Genomic DNA, 10114 nt, shown 5'->3' with positions numbered 1-10114 from the left:
TAAACTTTAAGATTTTTAACAATTTGAAAGTTAAATTATATGTGTTTTCGGTAGAGGATCAATTTACTAAACACATAAAACAAGTGAATTTAACCACAATTTACAACCAACACAAAGACAAAATAAGCATATCTAAAACACATAACACAAAACATGATAAAGGAGTTCACCCCTCTTCTGGGCTACATCTCATGGTCTAGCTTCAAATGCATGGCCTCTTTCATTGAGTGCTCAAAGGTGTGTTTACATGATTTTACATAGCTCAAACAACAAAATTGATGTCTCCAATGGATCGAGCACGGTCAAAAACCCCCATTTTGGTTCTTTTTATACCTCATTTGGCCAAAAATTAAGTAAGTTATGCCCTTTTTTTTGCTAAATTCCATAGCTAATCATCCTCCAATTCGGCCCAAACCTAGTTTGTGGGCCCCAAACCCGTAACCGACGTGTAATTCTGACCTAAAATCCTGCTCGACGGGCGAAATAGTAGGACAATTAGTCTGCTTATTAAGCCCCCAGTCCCGAAAATTTCGGTCATGTGGTGCATATACGACTACATCGGGGGTCGAGATTCTAGGGCCTAATTTCGAGCCCTTTGGTTTTGTCGTGCCCCCGTTTTTGTGGTCCACTATGTATACTAGGGCTGGACCCCTCTGAGTTTTTTGTGCCCATAATCGTATAAATGTCATATGTCTTGGTGTTGTCCTAATATGTATTGTTGCCTCTAATTAATGCTGGATGCTGATGTGTGAGGTGTTGTGGCCATGGGCCAGGCTAAGGCCGGGCCCCTTGGCCACTCCACCTACGACATTGTGGGTGCTGGGGTAGCCAGGGGCTAAGGCTTAGCCTGCCCCCTCCCCTAATGGTGCACTTTGCAAATTTTAAATAGATGTTGTGACCTATATCTTGTAAGCACCACCACACAATGCAATGGTAAAGAACTACCCTACCACTCAGTCGGTCCATGGTTTGATTCTTGCCATGCCCGTTCGGCCTTCCACCAAAATTTTTCATTGCCAATAGGAGGCCACGTGGATGCCAGGGATTTGCCCACGCAGCTCTCCCTAATTTCTCCACTTCACGAACCATAAACCAATAGAAACCACATGATTTTGACCACTCTAAAGATTCCACTTCTCAACAAACCACTGGCCCACAAAAATATAGTCAACTTCCTAGTTAGCGTATGGACTATTGACTGGGTGTACCTACAACTTCAACTTTTAAAATTTTAGTTGTTTAGCAAATTGATCGGAACATGATATCGAGAGCATATGATATCAGTTTTGAGTGAAACAAGTTGCATTGGATTCATATCGCTGAGATATATCCAATCATACAAGTTTCGAGCATTTTTTTAGTACTTTGAATTTTGAGCACTAAATTGATCCCTTGGATCACATCATAAGCAATTGTCATTCATGCATAACAATCACATATGCACAGTCAGTCTAGAATAGTAAAACACAATGTCACAAATAATTTGACTCATACCTGAATGTCATAACCCTAACCATCTGCATAGGCCAATCCAATTTAGCAGGGTACATATAACATCAAAATCTTACTGTAATAACCCTAATAATCAAGTTAACTAACATATAACATGCCCATCAATTAACACATAACACAATCATCAAGCTAACTATCATATAACAACAACAAGAATGTATATAACAACAAGTTACTATCATTCATGACTATTCTACACTTGTGCATATGACCACACTGATTCACTAACATCTACCATGCATGTAACCATAACAACAATAAATGACAAACATGTATATAACCCTAATGCTTATAACAAACATTAACCAACATACCTACATTCCCACCATACAAACTTGTATGATGATCTGCTCTTATCCCAAAGTTCATTGTTGCAACTTCACTTTAATGATCTACATCTTCTGCTCTATTTCATCCAACACAATAGCATCATAAAAAACATAGCATTAGGATGACACAAGACCCCAACAATGACCATCACAATGCATCTCTGACCTACTATACATGCAAAACCATAACCATTGCAATACATGCATAACAACATATAGACACCGACATGCATAACAAATGCATATAAAACCATACAATCATGACGACACATCCCACAACAACAACATCAACCTTCACATGGTGACATCACTACAACTATGTTCAACACCATGCAAATGCAATAAGCACATGGACTATAAGCACAAGGAACACATATGCAACCAACATGAATGCATGACCAACACATCGCCCATCCAATCCAAGGGGTGAGCCATGCTCTAATACCACTCTGTAGTATTAGATATCACCCAAAGAGAGTGCAACCCACTCTGATACCACTCTGTAACACCCTTATCCCACATTTACCCAAGTAACCAACCTACTAGGGTAAATATGCGACAAGAGGCCGCTATAATGGGATTCAAACTCGTAGGTGACCTTAAGGAAGTGGAATTGACGAAAATCCACAACACAAACCTTCTATACCTGCTACATGACTCCCATAAGCCTTCCCAATCATCCTCATGACCAGTCCCTGCGTCCCATTGTATTTTTGGACCATTAAACTCCTGGACACTCCCTTGATATGGACAAGGGTGCATTTGGGAGGTTCCAGTTTCTCCCACAAAAGGCATGCGTGCATATGGGGACTTTTCTCCTCAGTCCTGTGCTCGCGACTTCGGGATTTGTGCCACTTTTTCAGGCCTAGAGCCCAGGTCACCGCCCAAAACTCCATCACAGGTTCAGAAACGAAATTTCACAGTTGAACAAAGATACATTTGCAAAAACATCAACAAGGACTAAACTGGACCCCTGCTAGCCATGACAGGCATTTCGTCAAACATGTCACCAATATGTAATATATAAGTTTAAACAACATATCTGAGCATAGGGTTCTTATATTTATCTGAGAATCGGTAAGAAGCATTGTTCTCTTATATCATTAGTTGCATTATCATCTATTAGGTCATAGATACATTATTCGTTCATTTACAAATCAAAACATGAGGAGAGACATGCATCATCACTTTCATAATACATGCTTTTAACCAACATAATAACAACATAAATATAAAGGATACATCATCCATAGGATCCACATATAAACCAATACATTCACACATAAGATACCAAGGAAAGAACCTCTTATTAATGAATCCAAAAGCCAACCCAATATGGGACTACCACGTTCCACCTGACCTTAGATTGGCTTAGAGAAATCTCTCTTTAGCCAATCATTCCTGTGCCATATTCCAAGCATGAATGTGAGATTCAACCAAAAGAACCAACCAGGGAATCCTGAGGCTAAACCACCTCACCCTCATCAATAGAAACCAGGCTTTACCACAATCTACACCGGATCACTAGGCTAAGACAATAAACATGTAATAACAGGCTTTACCATGATCTCCACCAGATCACTAGGCCAAGACAATAAACAAGTAATAACAGGCTTTACCATGATCTCCACCAGATCACTAGGCCAAGACAATAAACATGTAATAATAGGCTTTACCATGATCTCCACCAGATCACTAGGCCAAAAAAAGCATGGATGCCACCAAATTTCTCAACCTACACCGTGAGAAATTTTCCTGTATCCTAGTATCTAGGCTTTATCACAATCCATAGTCTCATCTAGGGATCACTAGGCCATGACTGAGACACCCGTCTCTGGGCTTTACCGCAATCCACACTGGATCACTAGGCCCTAATTGACACTCCACTCTCCAGGCTTTACCGTATATCCCATCTCGAGGTTACTAGCCCTGATGGAGAGCACCCACCTCAAGGTTTTACCATATATCCCGCCATTCACCGGTCGAGGATTCCTAGGCCTGCCGAGGCAACACAAAATATGGCTTTACCGAAACCCACAGTCCAGTTCAGGGGTTACTAGGCCATGTGTTCTTTTATTTAGAGATCCACCTCACTCAGCTCCAAATCTATCCAGTAATCCAACTCAACCAAAACATGAGAACCCCATCACACCATGGCTATCCGGAAATGGCAAGGCTAGGCTGAAAAACACTGTCACACCTGGAAAAACCCATGCCAATGAAGAAAGACAACCAAGAACATGCATGCAACACCATGCATGCCAAATATAGCAAGGAAACCACACATGCAATCGATACCCACAAAGAATCCTGTTATAGTTGCTTGATCTCTGCGATTCCTTGCTTGCTCATTCCTTCCTCTTGCCTTCTTTTCCTTTCTTGATCTAATGTCAAAGTGCTCCAAGAAAAGTCTAAGTGTCCAAGAGTGAGAGAGAGAGAGAGAATATTGAGAGAGCTCCAAAATGAACTAACAAAAGTCTATGAAATGATCCTCAGAAGCCTTTTTATTAATGAGACCTCTATTTTCTTCATTTTCCATTATTTTCCTTCATATTCATCCTCACATGCAACTTGTTACCTTTCACCTTCTTTTTATCCTAATTTCCATTATTTTCATAAATAAAATCTCAATTAATGCCTTTTGTCTTTCCAAAGCCTTTGTCATTGCCTTTGTCAATTTCCTTAGCCATAATAACCAAAATGAACACCCACTCTAGGATATCTTGCCCAACATTCAACTTGGAATACGTGTCCCATGACCATGGTCTTATATACTTTTACATGGATTTTTAACCAAGGTTGTTACAGGAAGGCAACAAAACATGTGTTAAGATACCTCGAAGGCATAACTGAGTATGGGTTATGGAATAGGAGGACAGAGGGAGTGAAGCTCCAAGGCTTCACTAATGCAGATTAGGCAGAGAGTCCATTAGTCAAGAAAAATACTTCAGGTGTTATCTTTAGTGTTGGGTCTGCAACTATTTCCTGATATAGCAAGAAACAAAGGTCTATGACACTCAACTCAACAGGGGTTGAATACATGGTTGCAAGTCAAGTAGCATGTGCGACCATTTGTATGAGGAAAATACTTGTGGGTCTTTTCAATCAGGAGATGGATTCGACAATGACTTATTGTGATAACAGAGTTGTATTAAGCTCCCTGATAATCCAATATTTCATGACAAGTCCAAACACATTGATATTAGGTACCATCACTTGCGGGATTGTGTGCAGAGGAGAATTATGATGTTATAATACATTCCAACTGAGGAGAAAAATACATATATCTTGATGATGATATTGTCAAGAGGCGTATTCTACAAGTGTAGGATAAGGGAGGTGCAAAATCCCTTTCTTACTAAGAGGGATTGTTAGAAATTGTGGCAAGAAAGGCTCAATTTGACTTGTACCTTAGTCAAATTGAGTAATTCGATTTTCCACATCAGTAGGATGACTTGGATTGTTGTTAACTTGTGTGACATGGTCTTGTCTCCTAGTTAAATTAATAAATTTGAGTTATAGGCTTGGAGTAGAGTTGTGCATGTAGTGATTGCTTGAATTGACTAAGTGTTGGCCAGAGTAGGACAATCAACAAGAGAACATGTTTACAATGCAGGTGTGCTTCAAAATTGGAGCAAGACATTGCAATAGTTTCTCATTCTCATCTTATTAATGAAAAGCAACGAAAGGGTTTTTCCCCAGTTGGGTTACCCTGTAGATCACTGTGTTCTTGTGGTTTTGATGGTTGCATGTCATTGCATATGTTTCTAAATTGTGATTTCCATTTCGCAAAATTGTAGAAGAAATTTGTAATCTCTTATTTTCAGTTCGAATTCATGAGTAATAGCAAATTCTATTAATTTCTACATAATAAGAAGAAGCTTTACAACATGGAACCTAAACGATTCCCCAAAATCACTTCTAACTCTAACCAAAATCCCCACTCAATCTTATTTAAATTAATTTGTTATATTTTTACACTTTTAAAATTTTATTTATTTTTCTATATTATATAATTATTTTAATAATAAATAAATATTATATTAAAATGTTAAAATTTTCTCATTTCACTCTAATATATTTGAAAACTTTTAATAACTGTTATTTCATAAATTTAAATTTTAATATAATGAAAAAATAATTTTCATTATAAAGAAATTTCACATATCGTGACATCTTAACTAAATGAAAATACTTATAAATTCAATGAAATAAAAAAAAAGCGGTAGTGTAGTCCCCACCAATCAAATTTTAATGAAGAGCAGCACCATGAAAACACGTTGTGTATAGTGATTTCCCTGAAAAGCCATTTTTCCCGGGCAAACAACCCACTTTGTGATGCTTGACCTTTTGTGGATAATAATAATGTCTCCTCTCTATGTGCTCAAAAGAGAGCACTTTCGGGAAAAAACAGAAAAGAAAAGATGGATCAGTCTAAGATACATTGTATACATTTGCAGGCTTTTATACACATTACATGATTGGGTGAGCTTCATCCAAGATTTGGCTTAAAAACCTTTGATATGGTGTGCCATTGCTGTCAGGTCCATAGTTTATGAATGTATCACTGCATGTTTATTTTTTTATGAATGTATCACTGTAAAGCATGCATCCCTAAAAAGACCTTTAAAAGTCAATTATGCAGTGTATCTGGTCAATTCGAATTTTAAATGTAATGTTATATATGTCTTCCACCCAGAGAACTTTTAATAATAGGGCATCATGAAGATCAAAAAGGGACTCATACATATATGACAACCTACATATGTATTCAGTTAGCTTTCTCTACTTTTCTAGGTTGTATTGGATTTCTTAATCTTCTCATAATTATTATTATTACATGGCCACCTAATTCCAATTCCTCACATACAAAGCGTTTTGGTTTTTGATATTAGAGCTTACTGTTTAGTATAAAAATTAAGAACGAAAAGGTTGAATTATTTTGTATTAAACTGTTTTGGTTTTTGAGATTTGAGCCTATTGTTTAGTATAAAAATTAAGAATGAAAAGGTTAAATTATTATGTATTTAACCGTTTTGGTTTTTGAGATTTGAGCTTATTGTTTAGTATAAAAATTAAGAATGAAAAGGTTAAATTATTATGAATTTAACCATTATGGGAATGGGAGAAAAGTTAGATGGGAAGAGTTAGTATATATAAATGAAGTTATTTATTTTATTTTTAAGTTGTAAGTATACTTATCAAGCATAATTTTTGGATAACCATGTTGTACCACAAATACATTTGGTCGTTACAGATCATGGATTGGATTCGGATGCTAGGCTGGAACAGAATAGGCATTTCCTCGGTTTGGAAGGCTTTATTATGTTCACTTCCCCTTATTCGGAGCCATCTTATGTGGAGAATTAATGATGGCACCAGGGCATGCATCAGACTGGACCCTTGGGCTGGTGGAGGAGGGAGATGTTATCTTCCTCGGGAACTTATTCGAATTCTAGAGCAGCAGAACATTAAGGTAATTGCTCACATCGCAGACCATGGAAATTCAACCTTTCTCTATAAAGCATGGAAATCAACTGTGTAGTTAAATCTGCCACCTTTCTGGCATCATAGATGGGAGGACTTCACAAGTGCTTTAAGCGAATCCCACATCCGCATCAAGGATGGACCAGATGAGCTAATGTGGAGCAAAGCCGAATCTGGTTTATATACCCCCAAAGAAGGCTACTTGAGCCTGATTTCAAACACAAAACCAGAAAACATACAGAGCTGGTGGAAGCACATTTGGCACTTAAAGACACCTCCCCGGACCAGACTATTTTTCTGGTGCATCCTTCGACAAAAGGTCCCTACTGGGGATGCGCTTATGCGTAGATCTATGTATGGACCCACCTGGTGCATATTATGCAAACAACAATCTGAATCATTGGATCACCTTTTTCTCTTCTGCAATATCACTAAACAGATATGGAATGGCATGGCCAATGTTATTAGTTTCACGGGAACATGGGATGGAGATAACATAACATTAGCTTGGGAATCCTGGAATTGAACCCATGCTGGATCTAACCTCCCTTGCCTTCCCCTCATCATTTGCTGGGCGGTTTGGTTGGCTAGGAATAAAATGATTTTTGAAAATGGATTGATCTGTTGGCAATCAATTATATCCAAAATCATTGCTTCTTACCGTGAGCTGCCTGAATTTTCTCCCCCGCGTGCCCGCAGACCGTCTGCCCCTGATCCCATAGATCATTCCATTCCTTGGGCATTCTTTGACGGAGCTGCCCAACAACACGGTTGTGGGGGAGGTTTCATTCTATATATTTCAGATCAACACTATTACAAAGTCAAGATGGGTCTAGGAGAAGGAACGAACAATTATGCTAAACTCATTACTCTTCGCCATCTTATGCATTTTGCTTTTTATCATGGATGCAGAAAGTTACAGATTTATGGGGATTCAAATATTATTATAAATTGGATCAATAAGAATTATAGATGTCACGCACACACACTCATTATGTTGCTGGACGAAGTATTTCATCTCAAAAATCAATTTGACTCCATACTTGTTCGTCATATTTACAGGGAGCATAATCACAGTGCCGACGGATTATCCAAGGAAGCCACGCACCTGCCAAGAGGACAGTGGATAATACAAGAACAGAGGGGCTCATCTCATTATCAATACTACCACAGGCCCTACATAGATCAAAATTACCATCAGGTGGATGGTCACTAAATTTTTGAAGGATTACTGTTTTTACTCAGTGTGGATGTAGATACTACAGATTATATTTCATGACCAACACCCTGCGAGGTGTACATATGTATAGAACACTTTTACAGCATCATCCTGTGTGGTGATTTTTTTACTATTGACACAACATCATCCTGTGAGATGACATTTTGGTACTGACATGGCCATATGTAGGAAGGGTTTGTAGATACAGAACATAAACTGCATATGCGGAACAACATATACTACATGTAATTTTTCACTATATTAATGAAAGATTACGATTTTTCCGGTGGGAATTTTTTTTTTTTTAAGTTGTAAGTAAGAGAAAGATATTTTTTAGGATTTAAAATCGTGAATCATAAGATTTAAAGTTATTGCAATATTATATATAAGAATAATTATTAATTGAATATTTGTGCTAAGGGGCATTTTCTAGTTTAGTATGCAAAAGACGTTGTAATGTTATACTTTGTAAACATTTTGACTCGATCAAAATAAAATAAAATAAAAATAAACCTATGTTAAAATAAAAAAATGTACGTTATTATTTTTTTATTAACTTTTTGCTGGGTAGTTAAGGTAAATTTGACTTGGTAAAGTTATCGCTAAGGTTTATGAGAATCCATGGTATTGGCCATGGTATTCATGTGGATCTCTTAAGATACAAATATCTTAAGATGCAAAAAGATTCAATCCCTCTTGGTGCTTAGTAGATTTAGAGTTAAGATTGATCTAGGTTGGTTTTATTTTGTTTATGAGTTTTAAATAATTAACATCTATGTTAGCATAAATTTAAAATTTATAAGATTTAACAATATGTGATAGACAAAAATGTTTGATATAAAAAATATAGAGTCCTTTAAAATTACGCATTCATTCTTTGGGTTTAACTAGGAGGACAAATTTTCTTTACTTATCTTAATGTTCATTTGAAGCAAAATATTGGAAGGTCAAATCTTCTATTCACTAGATGGCTAATTAGGAGATTTGCCCATAAAGGTAACTAGCAATTGCATAGAAAGGTGCAAAGGAACGTTAATAGGAGGAGTAGGGGGAATGTGGAAGGAAACTATCTCCTTGTACGACATGTCAGACTGCATCATTGATGTCACCTTATGGGGTGTGCAATGCCACATTGAAGGGAAAGAACTATCTAACCTCCACACCTCAGGAACCTCTCCAGTACTTGCAATCAAAGGGGGTCGTGTCAAGGGAGATGTTTTATTATGTGGAAGGTGAGCAAGTGATGGTAATAGTGATGTGGTTTGGGTGGTGCAAGTGTTTGACTTGCATTTAAGTGCTTACCATCGAGAGTGATTAGAGGAATTGAAGAAATTGTTAGCCCAAAGATGAAGCACATAGATAAACAATAATGAGGTAAGCAAACACACACAAGGACTTACACAGGGGTTCTTGATTCTTGCTTTTATGCATCATTGTGAAATGTGTTGTATGAAATACTTGTAAGTGGTGCAACCATGAATTTGTATATATATTTTTCTTTTCATGGGTGGAACTATGAAAAAGATCACAAAATGCTTCTCCATCGATGGTCCATCATCATAACACA

The sequence above is a fragment of the Pinus tabuliformis genome, chromosome 7 (assembly GCF_031772625.1).
Source record: "Pinus tabuliformis cultivar Carrire ecotype Pingquan chromosome 7, CPIR1, whole genome shotgun sequence".
Taxonomy (NCBI): Eukaryota; Viridiplantae; Streptophyta; class Pinopsida; order Pinales; family Pinaceae; genus Pinus; species Pinus tabuliformis.
Note: the sequence above shows the minus strand (reverse complement) of the source record.